The 17,177-nt window shown below is 42.8% G+C and overlaps 1 protein-coding gene across 14 annotated transcripts in view; it reads left to right on the top strand.

Annotated features, from left to right (window-relative positions):
- The first annotated feature begins 12,086 nt into the window (after positions 1 to 12,086).
- Positions 12,087 to 17,177, top strand: part of ST6GAL2 (ST6 beta-galactoside alpha-2,6-sialyltransferase 2) — a 69,553-nt gene continuing 64,462 nt past the window's right edge. For 9 of the 14 annotated variants that reach the window (XM_037528067.2, XM_037528066.2, XM_037528064.2 and 6 more), the window contains exons 1-2: positions 12,800 to 12,995; positions 14,427 to 14,786. The gene's annotated coding sequence lies outside the window, so the exon portion shown is untranslated. Of the gene's footprint in view, positions 12,102 to 12,601; positions 12,772 to 12,799; positions 12,996 to 14,426; positions 14,787 to 17,177 lie in introns of those variants that run through there. The other 5 variants (XM_054701994.1, XM_037528062.2, XM_037528058.2 and 2 more) reach the window with 5 other exon arrangements.

Raw genomic sequence — 17,177 nt, 5'->3', positions numbered from 1 at the left:
GGAACATAGCTTTTCTATAATAAAACAAACTTATTTAAACATATTTTAAAGGTATTTAAAAGTTCTGGTCTTCAAATTCTCACTTGCAAAAGACTGAACTTTTAAAATGGACCGTTGATCTGTAACATTTCTACAACTCAATCTGTATTCTGCTCAGTATTCTTGTGGATTTTCTAATCTCTTCTTTCCACTACAAATCTCATTAAAAAGAAGCATAAGGGCTTTTTAGGGGGAAAAAAAATAAGGCTATATTATAACTGATTCAAAACATGTACCTAAAAGGACCATAAAAGTGGATTTTCTCCATTGGCTTTTGACACAGACTGGTCAGCTATCTCTTTCCACAGTTTCAAAACTTTATAGGGTCAAAACAGAACAATGGCAGTGGCAAGATTATCAAGTATACCAATGAAATTTTTTTCTTTTTGAGATGAAAATCAAGATACCATTTGCTTTGCTTTGTTTCCCCACTTTTAAACACACACACACACACACACACACACACACACACACACACTAGTTTGAACCAAACATTTGTTGGACTTCAAAGTCTTCTAAGCCTTCAACCTTTGGCTTAGAAAGTTTTTGCTGAAACCACATCTGCCCCCAGGCAACCCCTCATGCCCTAGGATAGCTCAAAATCCTCCTGCTCTTCAAAGGTCTCCTGACCCTGTTGACCTATCCTGGACATTTTAGGAAATTCTTAACTATGGCATTTTTTCCTTCATTTTTTCACACGCACTTTTACAAGTTAAAAAAATTTAAAGATAATTTAACAGATTTTTTTGAAGTCTCCACAATCTAAGCCTGTACAAGGAAAGGTTCTCATAGCACCCTCACCCACATGGTCCATATGTTATATTTTAGATAGTCTTGATGATAAATACAAGCTTTAATAAATGCAGTGAGGCTAAATGAAGTCAGGAATCGTGATACTTGTATTTGGTGTTTAACTAGGACTTCACCTCACTGTACCAAATGAAGACAATTTGTGCAAGAGTGGAGAAAAAAATCAAAATCTACTTGTTTATTTTCTTCCAGCATTTTGTATACTTATATTTTAAGTTTCCACTGCACTATCTCATTTCTGGCTTTTCTTCATTCATTTAACTTTTTACTCATTTCTTCTTTTCTCTGTCTTCTTTTGTAAGCTCATATCACAGCTTAAATATATAGAGAGAGAAAGTAAGGAGATAATAGTACTAGATGGTAATTCTCAGGTCCGTTGAAGGTCAGTGCAGTGAATTAGACTTGCATGGAATCATGGCTGATGTGATGTAAATTACCACCAGGATGACTGCTGTGGTTTGTTTTGTAATCCAAGAATACTATAATGATTGTGTAGGGAAAAGAAAAACTAAGGCAAAATATGTCCTTATTATTTTATTTAAGGCATATTCACACATAGCTTTCAACGTTGACAAAAGAGTAACATTCAGGTACTCTTCTTGTTAAGTAATGCCAAACATCTGGATGAAAGCTGAAAAAGAAGAATCAAGTAAATTACCTATCATTGAATAGTCATGAAATGAAACACTCAGGTCTTTGGATATATCAAACACAACCTTTGAAAGTAAAATTCTGTGAAAATGTCTTGTATTTCTCACATTAAAAAAAAACCTAGTATCTTATGTGACAGAAAGACACTGAGTTTGGGAGATATAAGAGAATCTAGATGTTAAAAAAAAAAACCCACCTGACCTATAAAGAAACAAGAATAAAAATTATGTCAGCGTTCTCTTGAGAAACAACACATTCAAGAAGAGAGTAAAGTGAAATATTTAAACTGTTGAAATAAAACCCCACTAAACATTCTGAATTTAGCAAAATTAGCCTTCAAACGTTAGGGAGAATAAAGACTTCGCAAACAAAAATTGAAGGGATTTTTATTGCCAATAGACAAAATTTGCAAGAAATTTTATTTAAATTTTTTTTATTTATTTTATACAAGAACCGGGGTACAGGCCAGATGCACTTAAGGATGAGAGGATTCACCAGAGACAGAGCAGGGAACAGAACAGGCAGACTGACGAAATGCATTGCTGAGGGGAGCAGCATACGAGACAGGAGAGGTCTGTCTCGCCATGTGGGACCCTCGCCAGCCGGCAGGGATCCAACCCATGCTGCAGAGGCTGCGGACAGCTTCACAGTGTGGCTCTCAATCACCTGCGCCACCAGGGGCGGCCAGAAATTTTACTTAATTTTTTTAAAGATTTATTTTCTTTATGCATACAAGAACTAGGGTACAGGCTAGAGGTGTGAGGGTTGAGAGGATTCACCAGAGAGAGTGGGGAGCAGGACAGGCAGACTGACTGAAATACACTGCTGAGGGGAGCATAAGGGAGACAGGGACTGTCTGTTGCACCATGTGGGTTGCTCCCTGGCCTGCTGGTGATCCAATTCTTTTTTTTTTTTTTAAGATTTATTTATTTATTTATTTATACAAGCACTGGGTACGGTCAGAAGCGCGGGAGGGTGAGAGAATTCACCAGAGCCAGAGGGGAGAGCAGAGCAGGCAGACTGATGAAGTACACTGCTGAGGGGAGCAGCGGGCAACAGGAGAGGTCTGTCTCGCCATGTGGGACCCTCGCCCTGCGGCCGGGGATCGAACCGGCTCTGCAGAGGCTAGGGGCAGCTCCATAGCCCAGTGCTCAACCGCTGTGCCACCCGGGAGGCCCTGGGGATCCAGTTCTTGATAGTGCTGTCGTTAACCCCTGCACCAAATTGCAGGGAGGCCCTGCAACAAATTTTAAACAGTTATTCAGAGAGAAGAAAAATATATAGGTCACAAACTCATACATACATACATATATATATATATATATATATATATATGGAAAAGTTGAGCAACAGAGAAGTAATAACGGTAAAATAATTTTTTGTCCTTAACATATGTAGCAGTTTCTTAACAATAATAATAAAAGTAAAACTGTTTTCTAAAAAACTCCTGGCCCTCATTTCCCCCACAGATACCGCCAGGTTAACAAAAATCTACAGACCAAAATATCTTTGCGAGAACGCTAGAGACCAGTTGAGAAGGTATAACATTCAGACAATGAAAAATCAAGGAGGAATTCCATTACAAAAAAGGCTATGAAATGCAAAGCACACCCATCTGTGTTTCTCCCCCTTCTTGGTTTAGGATGGCACAGCCAGGAAAAATCCTTCCACATTAAGGCACACTCCTGGGAACATGAATGAAAGAATGAACTGTGTGTTTCCAATGATTTGGCTTGTCTGCAGCCTACCTGAGGAGCCACCTGCATTGTAATTTGGAAGTTGCTAAAAAAAGAAGCAAGCACCAGGCACACATTAGAGTTGCAGTTCCACAAGCAAACACCAGGGGGATCTGCAGAATGTAAGCTACTAAGAAGGGAAAATACTCAGTTTAGGTAATTTAAGATAACTAAAAGCACACACAAGTCCAGATAAGATACATTCCAAGAAGAAGTTTTAGTTTTCTTAGGACTTATGCTGGAATCATTTTGAGAAGCACTTCCCCTGCATGAATCCAGTCCAGAAAGACCAGGAGAGGAAGTGGCATATTAAAATGAACAAATAAAAAAAGATCACAATATATACAAAGGAACAAGAAAACAGTTCCATTAAAATATAAATAAAATTGATAAACAAGGGCCTCCCCTGGTGGCGCAGCGGTTGAGCGCTGGGCTGCAAAGCTGCCCCCAGCCTCTGCAGCGTCGGTTTGATCCCCCGGACACCTGCAAGGGTCCCACATGGCGCGACAGACCTCTCCTGCCGTGCTGGCTGCTCCCCTCAGCAGTGTATTTTCGTCACTCTGCCTGTTCTGTTCCCCGCTCTGGCTCTGGTGAATTCTCTCACCGTCCTGCGCTTCTGACTGTACCCAGTGCTTGTATAAATAAATAAATAAATCTTTAAAAAAAAATTTGATATAATAAAAAGAACAACCCTAAATAAATGCAGATTACACAGTAGATGACACCAAATTTTAAATAACTCTCTTAAATTAAAGGCTCAATTAATTATAACTTTGATTACCAAGTGAAATCAGGAAAGTGATGCATAAACAAAGAGAGAATACAAATAAAGGATAGGGCCTCCCTGGTGGCGCAGGTGGTTGAGCACAGTGCTGTGAATCTGTCCGCAGCCTCTGCAGTGCAGATTCCATCCCAGCTGGCCAGGGAGATACCCACATGGCAAGGCAGACCTCTTCTGATTTGCCTACTGCTCCCCTCAGCAGTGTATTTCGGTAGGTCCGCCTGTTCTGTTCTCTGCTCTGTCTCTGGTGAATCCTCTCACCTTCCCTCACATCTGGCCTGTACCCCGGTTCTTGTATAAATAAATAAATAAAATTTTTAAAAAAAGAAAAATGATTAAATAAGAATTAAATGAAAATTATTGAGCTAAAACTACAATAATTAATTAAAATTTATTTAGCAGATTTAATCGGGCAAAAGAATCAGCAAACTCGAAAATAAATAATTTTAAATCACAAAGTAAAAAGAGAAAAATGTAAAAAGAAAGAAGATGAAAATGGCAGTATGAGGGATTTATGGATAAACATGAACACTTATGATTTACAGAAGAAATAGAGAGAAAAAAAGTTTATTTGAAGAGAAGGCAAGAAATTTTCCTTAGGTTTCTAAGGGAAAAATGGACATATAAATTCAAGAGACACAAAAATGCCATACAATATAAATCTAAAGAGTCACACACAAAGCATTATATAATCAAACTATCAAAAGACAAAAACAAAGAAAACCTTGTAAACCTAAAAAAGAGGCAATTTGTGACACATATGTGAGTTTTTGTGAGATATCAGAGAATTCCGTAGCAAAAATCTTGCAGGTCAGAATGTTATAGGACAGGGAGAGGGGCAGCCCAAACCCCGCAAACCTGCCTATTCTAAATGGGTTCTGCCATCCGCCGCATCAACACAAAACATAGGAGACTTTAATGGGAAGGAACTTTAATAAAAACTAGGAAACAATACAGGTGAGGCAAAGAGTCTAGTTTCTAAATGAAGCACCCAAAGTTACCCATCCCCTCGTGGGTAAAAGTCCATCCATATGGGATTGGCCCAAAGCAAGGCCCCAAAGCCTGCCACAAGACTAAAGCATCTTCCAGTGGGGACCCACAGAAAAGGGTCACAAACAACTGGACAAGCCCGGAAGGAAAAGAGCAAAATCAACATCAAGATAAAAGCTGCCATTGTCACCTCCCCACGGGTCTCACCCACATCTGTGTCACCCAGTCCACGACCAAAAGACAAGCGCAGTTTCTTTACGTGTCTCTAGGCTCCACGCGCCTCCTCCAGGTCTCCTGGCTCCATCCTGCTTCCTTCCTCAGTCTCTTCTTCAGCTTCTCCTCTTCCTGCTCAGCTCCACCCTCCCTTGGGTGAGGCAGGGAACCTCCCCCTTTCCTGGGGACCACCCTGAAGCTGCCATTGTCACCTCCCCACGGGTCTCACCCACATCTGTGTCACCCAGTCCACGACCAAAAGACAAGCGCAGTTTCTTCACGTGTCTCTAGGCTCCACGCGCCTCCTCCAGGTCTCCTGGCTCCATCCTGCTTCCTTCCTCAGTCTCTTCTTCAGCTTCTCCTCTTCCTGCTCAGCTCCACCCTCCCTTGGGTGAGGCAGGGAACCTCCCCCTTTCCTGGGGACCACCCTGAAGCTGCCATTGTCACCTCCCCACGGGTCTCACCCACATCTGTGTCACCCAGTCCACGACCAAAAGACAAGCGCAGTTTCTTCACGTGTCTCTAGGCTCCACGCGCCTCCTCCAGGTCTCCTGGCTCCATCCTGCTTCCTTCCTCAGTCTCTTCTTCAGCTTCTCCTCTTCCTGCTCAGCTCCACCCTCCCTTGGGTGAGGCAGGGAACCTCCCCCTTTCCTGGGGACCACCCTGTTGCAAGAAGAGAGTGCGAGGACACCTTCAAAACACTGAAAGAAAATACATCTGTCAGCCAAGAATAATGTATCTGACAAAACTGTCCTTCAAGATGCAGGAAAATTAAAACATTCCCAGATAAATAAAAGCTGAGGTTTTTAATTACCACTATACTTCTGGGAGTCCTTCAAGCACAACAAAAGGACTCTAGATAGCAAAACAAAGCCAAATAAATATATAAAGCTTTCCAGTAATGGCAAACATATTGACAAATATAATAACCTGTATCACTGTAATTTAATTGCATAACATTACTCTTAATTCTTGTACACAATTTAAATAAGAACATTTTAAAACTATAAATCTATGTTAATGGATATACAATACATAGTAACACAGTGTATGAAATCAATACAAAGAAGACTGGATGCTGGACCTGATTATTTTTTTAAAATTTGCTATAAATGATATGAATGAAACTACTAGTGAAGTTTGAATCAAATCCAAGCTTAGTTAATAGTATAGCCAGGGTCTCCCTGTTGGCGCAGCGGTTGAGCGCTGGGCTGCGAAGCTGCCAGCATCCTCTGCAGCGCCAGCATCCTCTGCAGCGCCAGTTCGATCCCTGGCTGCTCCCCGGCCACCAGAGGAGGGTCCCACATGGCGCGCAGACCTCTCCTGCTGCCCGCTGCTCCCCTCAGCAGTGTGCTTCGGTCCTTCTGCCTGCTCTGCTCCCCGCTCTGGCTCTGGTGAATTCTCTCACTCTCCCAAGCTTCTGACTGTACCCAGTGCTTGTATAAATAAATAAATAAATCTTTAAAAAAAAAAAGAATAGTATAGCCAACATTATTTTCCTAATGTGCTCTGGTTATGTAAGAGAATGTCATTTCTCCTGAAATGAAGCATTCAGGGGGAGAAAGGGCATGACTATGCAACTTTCTCTTACATTTCAGGAAAAACATAAATATAAGGTAAAAGAATCACAAACAAAAGTAAAGTGTAGTAAAGTGTCAATGTTTAAGGAATCTGGGAAGAAAGATGTATTATTTATCAAATTTTTGGAAAGCCTGTAATTAATTTCAAAATAAAAGTTTAGAATTTTTAAAAAACTTGTTATAGGGATTAAATTTATATATATTATATATATTTATATATTTATATATTATACACACACACATACACACGTATATATATACATTTGGGACATGGATCACTAGCCTTAAAATATTACTGATTAGGCATTCTTCTTACCACACAAGTAAGAAATGGCAGGGCCCCCCTTAATCCCCTCACTCTTCACTCCATAATACAGAGTGGCAGAAAATTTAATGAGATGACAGACACAAAAGCCTTTACATAAACTATGAAATGTTGTGCTTGTGAATACAACCTGGAGGTGTAAGCTCCGATTTTTGGAGGCAACTATAAAATGTGGCTTAATCCATATTGTCAAAAATTTCACTGAAGCACAGAAAGTTCAAATAACTTTACCAAGGTAACAAGGTCAGAACTTAAACCTCTTCAGTCCTCACTTTTTAGCACTAAAACAGACTACAAAGCAGAGTCTGAGAAAGAATGTTTTCTTACCCTCCCTGATACATTTTTTCCAGTACTTTGGAAGGCTCTGGTTGCCCATCTGAGTTCAGGCTGTGACCTCTGCCTTACCCTGAGGCCACCTCTGTTTCCTAGACTGGATTCCAGGAGTAGGGTTTTAAGTAGTGCAAACTGTGGACAGTCACAGGTCTTCTAACAGTGTAAGTTCCCTGCCCCACCCTAAGGAAGGGCTGGAGCTGGGCAGGAAGGGGAAGCTAGAAAAAGACTGAGAGAGGCAGCAGGAAGAAAAAGCAGAGATATGGAGAAAGTAGAAGCCTGGAGGAGGCACATGGAGCAGAAAGGTATGTGAAGAAGCAGCTGTGCCTGCTTCTTGACCTTGAATTTGTACCACAGACTTGGGGCACATGGAAGGAGACCCAAAGATGTGGATGAGAGATCCATGGGGAGGCTAAAAATGGCAGCCTTCATCTTGACTGGATTTTGATTTTGCTCTTTGCTTTCCAGACTTGCCTGGCCTCTTCTGTCCCTTTTCTATGCGTCCCTACCAGAAGGTGCCTTAGCCTTTTGTCAAACTTTTGAGGCTCAGCTGCCCTGCTCTGCTTTGGGCCAACCCTGTTTGGCTTGGCATTTGCCCGCAGGATAAGTAACATTGAGTACTTCGTTTGGAAACTATATATTCTCTCTCTCTCTCTCTCTCTCTCTCTCTCTCTCTCCTCTTTACTGCACATCAATTATTGCACACTAATTGCATTAAAGTTCTTTTATACTGAAGGTCTCAGACACTATAATTTCATGCAGTGGATAGCAGAACCTATTTAGAGTGTGCAGGTTTGGGGGGCCTGGGATGCCCTCCTTCTGCCCTATAACAGTCTTAGGGCAACAGATTGCAAATCAGTGTGCTCTCTTCTACAGCTGATGCTGAAAACGCACCTCTCCTATATCTATGTCTTTCTTTGCCTGAAAATACTGAAGAACTGGTAGGGGGAGGTTTTTACAGGCCTAGGTTCCTGGTCATTACACCAAAAATCTGACGTCGTTTTTTTCTTAATAGTGGATTATTCCTTTATTAATATGTGCAAGCCTAAATAAACTAATTCTTAAAAAGGGCTGGCTAGGAAACAACAGTTTCTTCCTGATCTTAGCACTATTCAATGTGTTCCAAACATGTAAGTACCCAAAATTCATTTTTTATAGAGACCACATACAAATTTTCCTCCCTGATTAAATTAAGTAAGTATGAAGAACTCATTTATAGGTGATTTTCTTCCTGCAGGTACTAATTTCATTTATGCAATAGCAACACAAGATAAACAGAACCAGAAGACATTATGCTTTAGAAAATGGTCTAAAACAATGTCTCTCAGTCTCAGTAAAATAATCTATGGATTTTACTGCAGGGGAGGAGGAGGGAGGGGGTGAGAGGGAGGGAGAGAGGAGCACAGGGGACTGTGGTGATGGTGCACGGGTGCCTTGGGGAAGGAGATTCTATGGGGACTCAATCTGAGGGGGTGGAGGGAAGCAAATATTGTCTAAAAAATGTAAAAAATGATAAATGTTAAAATAAAAAAATAATTTAAAAAATAACCTATGGATTTAATGTAAGAAAAACAGAGAAGGAAAGTCAGGTTATTAAGAGCATCTGTGTAATAGAAAACAGGTTTCTGAAACTTCCTACTTGTAGGAATGCCTTTATTCTGTTTTGCTTTGTCTAAGGAAAGGAATATTAAAGTGTCAGGAGAGCCCAGGAATTGCTCACAAGTCTGTACACTAATAAAAAATATTAAATAATCTCTCCTATTAAGTAGTTAAGTGAAAGGATGTCAGAATATGGTATTTACCATTACCCAGTGACATAAACTATCACTGCTTGATAGCTTTCTGTCTATCAACTGGCTCTCTGATGTCCTTAAGAGGCATCAGATTACATCAGTTTGGTCCTGATTTATTTACTACCCCCAAATATAAAAAATAAACTCAATCCACTTAAAATCTCACAACAATTATTTGCATATTTGTCCTCAGGGGATGATTATTCTACAAGCATAAAGCTCATTGTTATTTGGCCCCACTTACTTAACTTCTCATTAAAATTTCCTTAAGGTTATCAAGATAGCAACTTTTTATGCAATATTTATGCAAAAGGAGGAAATGTATAGGATACATGTACACCATGAGAAGTGTATAAATTAGTTACTCTTCTATTTCACTGTTAAAGTATTTAAGTAATGAAAAATGGAGCTACCATATGACCCCACAATTCTACTCCTAGGGATCTACCCCAAGGACACAAAAAACATTGATTCAAAAGAACACCTGCACCCCTATATTTATTGCAGCACTATTTACAATAGGTAAAACCTGGAAACAACCCAAATGCCCAAAAAATAGATGACTGGATCAAGAAGATGTGGTGTATGTATACACAATGGAATATTATTCAGCAATCAAGAAAGATAAACTCATGCTGTTTGCAGCAACGTGGATGGAACTGGAAGGAATTAGGCTCAGTGAAATAAGTCAGAAGGAAAAAGAAAAATATCGGATGGCTTCACTTACAGCAGGAATATAGGGGAACACAGTAAGACATCAGTGTAAAAAAATAACAACAGTACAAAACACAACAAAGCAAAAACAATTATAAATCAGAGACATCCTGCAGGGGAGGAGGAGGGAGAGGGACTGAGGTGATGATGCCGGGTGCATTGGTGAAGGAAACTCGACCAGGACTACACCTAAGGGGGTGGGGGGAATCAAATATTGTTTCAAAATAAACGATGATGTAAAAAATTAAAAATTTTTTAAATGAATTTAAAAAAATTAAGTATTTAAATAATGGCTACTATTATTTATTAACTATACGGTGTGTTAAGAATCACATCCCATGCACTAGGGGAGGCACTTTTAACTCATGACCTAAATTTCCTGGAATAAACTTGAAAGTAGGTAATGTTTGTGTGTATATGTATGTATATATACATATATGTATGCATATGTGTGCGTATACACATATGTATATGCACATATATCTCCATATACGTATATACTTATATGTACATATACATGTATGTTACGTACACACAAATGTAGTTATATATACATATGTGTATATATACATATATTGTATATGTATTCCTTTTTTTAAATCCATGTTGACCTATTTTCCCTTTGTGCAGTTCAGCAGAATTTTGGGTGTCAGAAACTGTTCACATATTTAGAAAATACTAAGTAAGCGTTTTTGGTATACACTTTGGATTTAGTATAATGTATATTACCCAGTTGGTTTCAGTTGAACTCTAATGATACTTTAAATTTCTGCAAGCTTCTTGAGGGTTGGAAAGATTTTATTCACATCTGCATGTCTACTGTGGAAGCCAGTGGGCCCACCCAGCACAAAATAGTTCCTCAATAAATAATGAATTGGCTATCTATTAATTGTTGTTTTCCTCTAAAAAGTGTCAGTTCTTAAGAATTTAAAAATTGTAGACAAAGGATTTGTCTCCAAAATGTTAGCCTTTACAGGGATCCGGGATAGGTGAGTGTGGCGGCAGATAACCTGCTGTTCTTCTGACTTGGGGACTAACGAAGACATATCACTAACTCAAGTTTGTTCCACCTGGGGGCTCCCCATACACCTGCCCGGCTCTCCTGGTCCACGAGTGGACCAACCAGTGGGAAGGTCCACAGGCGCTTACGCGGAGTGCAACATCGAAGTTCAAAGCGGTGTGTTCGTCTGCAAACAAAGGGCGGCGCGGTCTTGGGTTCTGGACCAGCTGGGGTCGCCTCAGAAGAGCAGAGCCCGGCGGCAACAAATGGACATTCCGCGAGTGAACAGACTGACACCTGATCACCCGCTCCCGGCGGCCCCACCCTCGGGCTCCAGCTGTCGGGACCACAGCCGCCGCCGGCCTCCGCGGTCGCGTCTCCACGCGTTCGGGGAACGTCTCCTACCACCAGCTTCCCGAGAACTTTCCCGTCCCTCTCTGGGTTGGGGGCCCATGCGGGGAGGGCCCGGCAGGTGGGGGTCTCTAGGGAAGTCCTTCACCGGACTTGGTGGTGGGTGGCTGTTCCTAGGAGGAAGGTCGGTCCTCTCCCAAGTACAACCCGACCTTCGTGCGCCCTGGAGAAGCCCCAAGTCTACAAGGCCACGCGGCAGTGTGGCGCTCAGCGGAGCCGGAGAAACAAAGAGAACAAGTGGGTCGGGAGGATGCTGCGCTCCCCCGCGCCCCGCCCGGCCAGCTCTCCGGCACAGTCTCGCGCGCAGGTAGCTCGTCCTCGGGCCACGAGGAAGGGTGTGTTCGAGCGGGGTACACAAAGACTCACTTCCCCGGGGTCACGCTCTCGGACTCCCCTCCCTGCCACCCAACGCCCGTTCACATTCTGGCATCCCTGCCGCCACCGGAGACCTGAGCGCCCGCTGGGCGGCAGGTAGGGAGCCAGGCTGAGCTGTGCAGGTAACCCTCGGAAGAATTAGGGCTAGCCGGTGGCGGCGGCCGGGAGAGGCGGCGGCTGAGCGGCCCGCGCCGCCCCACGCAGTCCAAGTCTGCGATCACTCCCTGCCAGAAGCTGGGCTCTGCGCGCTCCACCAGCGCCCCGCCCGCGCTGGCCGGCGGGCTGGGCAGCCGGGCCGGGGGCGCAGGAAGCGGGCTTGGGCAACTTCCCAGTGCCTAGCGCGGGTCCGCTAGGTGAGCCCAGGCCGGAAGGGGTGGGGGAACCGAGGTAGAGGCGGAGGGAGTGGGGTTTCGCGCGGAGAGAGGGGGCGCACGCAGGGGGCGCGCGAAGCTCGGGGGCGGGGCGGGGCGCGGCGCAGGCTCGGCGCGGGGGCTGGAGCCGCCGCCTAAGCCACAGGCTCCCGGGCCGTGGACCCTCCCGCGGCCCCCGCAGCTGGCGCCGCGGCTGCCGAGCGGCCAGGAACAATGAGGCGCGCGGCGCCGGGATGAGCGCAGTCCCGCGCCGGCCCCGAGACCGAGCCGCCCGCCGCGCCTGCAGCTGCCGCCCGGCGCCGCGCCGCTCTGGCCCCAGGAGAACCCGCAGGCCGGCCGGGACGCGAGTGCAGATCGCCCCGGAGGTGACACGGGGGGCTGCTCCGCAGAGGTGGGAGCGGCTGCTGGCTGGCGCGGGGCCGCTCGCTAGGCGGCCGCAGCCCCCGAGTTCCGTGGCGCGCGTCGAGCGCCCCCGGCCCGGGATCCCTGCTCCAGTGGGCGTCGGAGTGAGTGTGGGAGCGCGTGGCGCGCGCGCCCGAGCAGCTGCCTGAGAATAAAATGTGACACGCACGCCTCTGACTCCAGCGCCGCGCGGCGGGGGAGCGCGGAGCCCCGCGGAGCCGGACGCTTGGAGGCGCGGCATCCGGAGAAGGTTGGTAAGGGAGGGCGCCCGGGTTGCGCGGTGGGGCGACGTCTTTCTCCGTGCAGCCCGAGCCTGTGCGCTGCTCGCTCGGTGGAGTTAGACTCGGCGACTTGGAGCCAGACCTTTGGGGGGTCGGGGAAGGACGTCGAGGGTGGATTGTGGAGAGAAGCAGGAAATTCTAAAGAGGTTGAGCGTACCAGAGGGCTTGTGCTTTCCATGCGGACGCAGTAACGGTGATCTTTTATTTTGCTTCTGAAAGGGAATCGAGATTTGTAAATTGTCTTTCCGGCCCCCCACCGCCATGCAAAATTGCACTTCTTAAATCATAAAGTGTGCTCTATTGCTTACTAGTTTTCAGTAGCTGTAATGTTTAGGGCCAGAAGGGATTTTTTTAGAATCCTAAATACACCGTGCACTGGCACCCGGGAAACTCCAGCTTTTGAGTTGTTTTACTTTGTACCGTGTGCAGAAAGGCTATTTGATGCCTTATTTGAGTACTGAATTTTACATCTGTCTAGCTTGGACTTAGTGGTTCTGGAGAGTTAAGTTAAACTCGTGGTCATAGCATGTGATGTCTCCAAAGCGAGCTGAATAGGTGCGTTTGGAGAAGCTGTGCTTTCCAGGAATTTAAATGAGACTTTTGGAGATTGTCTTCCAGGGCTCTCCCCCCAACCCCGTACCATATTTGTTTTGTCAGGCTGAACTTTCAAAGAGCTGTTTTATAATCCGAGAAGCACTTTGGGAGAAAACTAATGTTTCCTTGTAGACTTATTTTTACCGGTCATGATGAAAATTTGGCGAGCGGCAAACCACATTTGGTCGAAATCTTTGTTTTCTGTGCAGTTGGTGTCTTAACAGCGAAGGAGCTTGCTGATCTTCCATGCCGAGGACTATCAGCTTGGGTGAGGGTATTGTAGGTGGACTTGCCACACATTCTGTGTTTTAAGTACTTTCTGCACATTTTTTAAGTCACATACGGGTTACTTGATAGTTTTTTTTTTTTAATTTTGGCCGAAATATTTTGAAATAAAATTTGTGAAAAATGAAAAATTTCAATAAATTGAAATGCTATATATCATGCTGTGGTTGCAAATTTAGGGTTACTCCTTATTTTAAAAGAAAAATGATGTGTATCCTTGGACCTATTTTTATCCACTCTCCCCCACTGATTTTTCTGAAACTGACAACCAAAATTTTTACACTCGAAAGCTTGCGTTTCTTACTAATGCCATAGAAAAGCTGTTCAGAATGATGAATGGGCATTGTGATCCAAATGAAGAAAAACCTTGTATAATGGGTGAATTGCTTTGAATTTTACAACTACATTAAAAATACAAACAGTGAGATTCTTGGTCCAATTTTTATTGTGACTGATAGAAATTGTAAGATTTTTGTCTTGTTTGATTGTTGCAGCTGATGCTGCTGGGGTTTTGAGCTAAATCTCTTGTAGAGCTAAATCTCTAGTGGAGTTCTGAGCCTCACAATTTAGAGAAGAGAGGGAGACTTGCAGAAGGAGTTCAGAGCAGAGACCATTGTTTGGAGAGTTTATTATAGAGTGCAGATGATCTAGGAAAAATAAATAAAGAAATGAGGATATTTAGATTAGTGGATTTAAAATAGATAAGTTAATATTTGAAACTATATTAATGGATTTTTTTATGCAGAGATGGTCAGTCAGCTATGCTCTGTTTCTGATGAGGATAACTAAGAAGGTAAAGAGTTTCCTCAGTGGACTGGAGATTTAAGTGGTGTCTGGGGAAGGATTTGTGGCCAGCCAGTGAGATTGATTTCATTGGTAAGTGGTTGCTGTGAAATTCCTGTAGATTCTTATTTCTGGAGCATTTTTTTTTTTCAGAGATTCTCCTCTTCCTGACATGATTTAAGTGTGTGGGATTCTGATCTATTATTGCATGCTAACTGAAATTTTATATTCCAGGTTTAGAGTTTATTCAAGCATTTCTCAAGTGCTTAAGTCTCTTAAAATGACAAACTCATTCCAAGGCTTCTCTCTACTGCTTAGTTAGGTAAGTGACAGAGCTCTTTTCAATACCTTGGAGACATATGTCCCTTAAGAAATGCTTAATTAATTTGCAGATTTGGTGCCTCGTTCTTTATACTTCTGAATAAAAATATATTGTACATTATAATAGGTACAGTCTTTTTTTTAATATGCATCTCCTCTTTAACTATACTGTTTTTTCCCTTCCTGGATCTTCTGTTGTATAGTCTTAAATTTTAATTGTTTAAATTAAATGAAGTACTTCATTCCACTTGTTTAAATGTCTCAGCGAAAGATAGTGCTCTCATGATAGGTATATACTAAGTTTTAAGTTTTTTTAAGCACATAAAGTTCTTTAAAAAAGAATTATGAGATGAAATTCACAACTGACTTGAGAGAAGTAATTATATAAAGTCAGATACTAACTTTGGAATCAGGATAGTGCATATATACCTTTACAAAGAATTTTCAATGTTGTTAATAGGTTGATATTAAGGCTAATAATTGTGTGTGCTGTAGAAGATATCAGTTATTAGCAGATAAACATTAAATTTTCAATTTACTATATCTTCCATTTTCCTGAAAACCCTTCTTCCTGTTTGTAAAATGGCTAATTATACTGGATATAGACAGAAGCATCAGAGACACATGAACTCATTATGTTCCTTACCAATTGCCATCCTAATGTGAAATGCTGAGCCCCTCAAACCACAATATTTTTGGAGAACAGTTGCAATTCAAAATGCTTGGAACCCACCTAACCTATGGGTTGAAATGGCAACCAGCCATTTACAGGGTTTGAAATATGAGCCAGGCAGTCCTAATCTTTGCAGGAGCTGGTGGTTTGTTCCAGCTTCAGCATCTGTCCTAGACCTGTCACCTGGTAAAAGCTGGTCCCAACTATTACTGTCTGGCCTGCTATTGCTGTCACTTGGCCACCTGCAGATTCCTAGCTCTCCCACAGTAGAAAGGCCCTCCTGCTCTGGGGGAAGAATTGATCTGTGGATGGAAAACATCAGCGCAATGAACCCCCTTCTGGTTTCTTTTCTATACCCCCTCCTGGTTTCTGCTGCTCTCTGATCTTGTATAGGAAAGAATGCCCAACTCAAGGCATTCTCTAACAAGCTAGAGATCATGAGGGTTGGGTTTGCAATTTTGTGCAGGACTTTCTCAGAGAGGAAAGAATGGAAGAAAGCTCTTGGCCAGCACCCCGAACTACTGCCCATGGGAGGTTGAACACTGAAAGAAGTCTGGGGCTCCTCAGTGCACCATTTCCAGTGCAGTAAAATGAAGGCTTAGATTAAATCCTCTCCAAAGTGTCGTCTACTGCTAGGATTTCACAAAATTCATAATTTTATATTTTGCCATACTATAAATTTTAAGTTAACATACTGGGCAATCCTTCTAAATACCTCGCAGTCCAGAGGAGAGTAGCAATTCAAAGAATAGTCACAGTGACATACTAAACCATACCCTGCCATTTGCTGTGCATAGGTTATCAAAGTATACCATAGCCACAAACCTGGGATGCATTATCACCCCACTTTACAGGTGACTATCTGTGCCTAAAAGGTGAAGTGCCATCCTCAAAAGCGTCATGGTAAGAAAGTGGCAGAGCTGGGATTTGAACCTAGGTTTGTGTGACTCCAAGGTCTGTGCTGCTAGACAGAGCTCCAACATTGTGGAGGTGTGAGAATGCCTCCTGATATGTATCTGGGCCAGAGGATGACTGTGATTGTGAACTTCCATGTCCTCAAACTGTGACCTAACTTTCTGTATCAGGAAGGTTGTATACATGGAAAGGGATAACGGCCAGCCCATGTAGATAGAAAGCCAAACATGCGTTCAGTACAACCTAGAAGCTGAAAGAGACTTTAGCTGCAACTTGAAAATGACCCCTGGAATGGGGACTATCTAGGCAGTCAGAACTAGAATGAAATTCAGGCTTTCATGAAGGGTGTCATAGCTAGTGCAATTTCCAAGGGGAAAAGAAATCAAGCTAAGATTCAAGAAAATTATCCATATGCTGAGTTACTGGATTGATGAAGAGAGCAAGCTTAGAGAAGCAGTCTCTTGGGATATTTAGAAATATATTGGTGAAAGCATTAGAGAATACACAATAAAGAAAAATTCCACACTGTCTTGATTATAAGCCACTGTTTTCAGAAGTTTATAATTCACACATTAAGTTGCACATTAGGCTGCTTCTGGTATTCCAGCCTGAGAGGAAAATGCTTTATTAAATTAAAACCAATTGGTTTTCCATGTTCAAATTATACAGATTTTTCAAATAGAGGTCCTTGAATGTTGGTAATTATTATAGTTTCTAAAATGACTTAGCTTTAAATTAAATTTGGGAAGGGGGAAATCTCTTAGATAATTCAATAACTTTCATTATTCAGAAATAAATTTAAAA

Source organism: Talpa occidentalis, unplaced genomic scaffold (genome assembly GCF_014898055.3).
Source record: "Talpa occidentalis isolate TD23 unplaced genomic scaffold, MPIMG_talOcc4v2.1 talOcc4.5, whole genome shotgun sequence".
Classification (NCBI taxonomy): Eukaryota; Metazoa; Chordata; class Mammalia; order Eulipotyphla; family Talpidae; genus Talpa; species Talpa occidentalis.
This window is presented reverse-complemented; position numbering and strand designations above follow the sequence as displayed.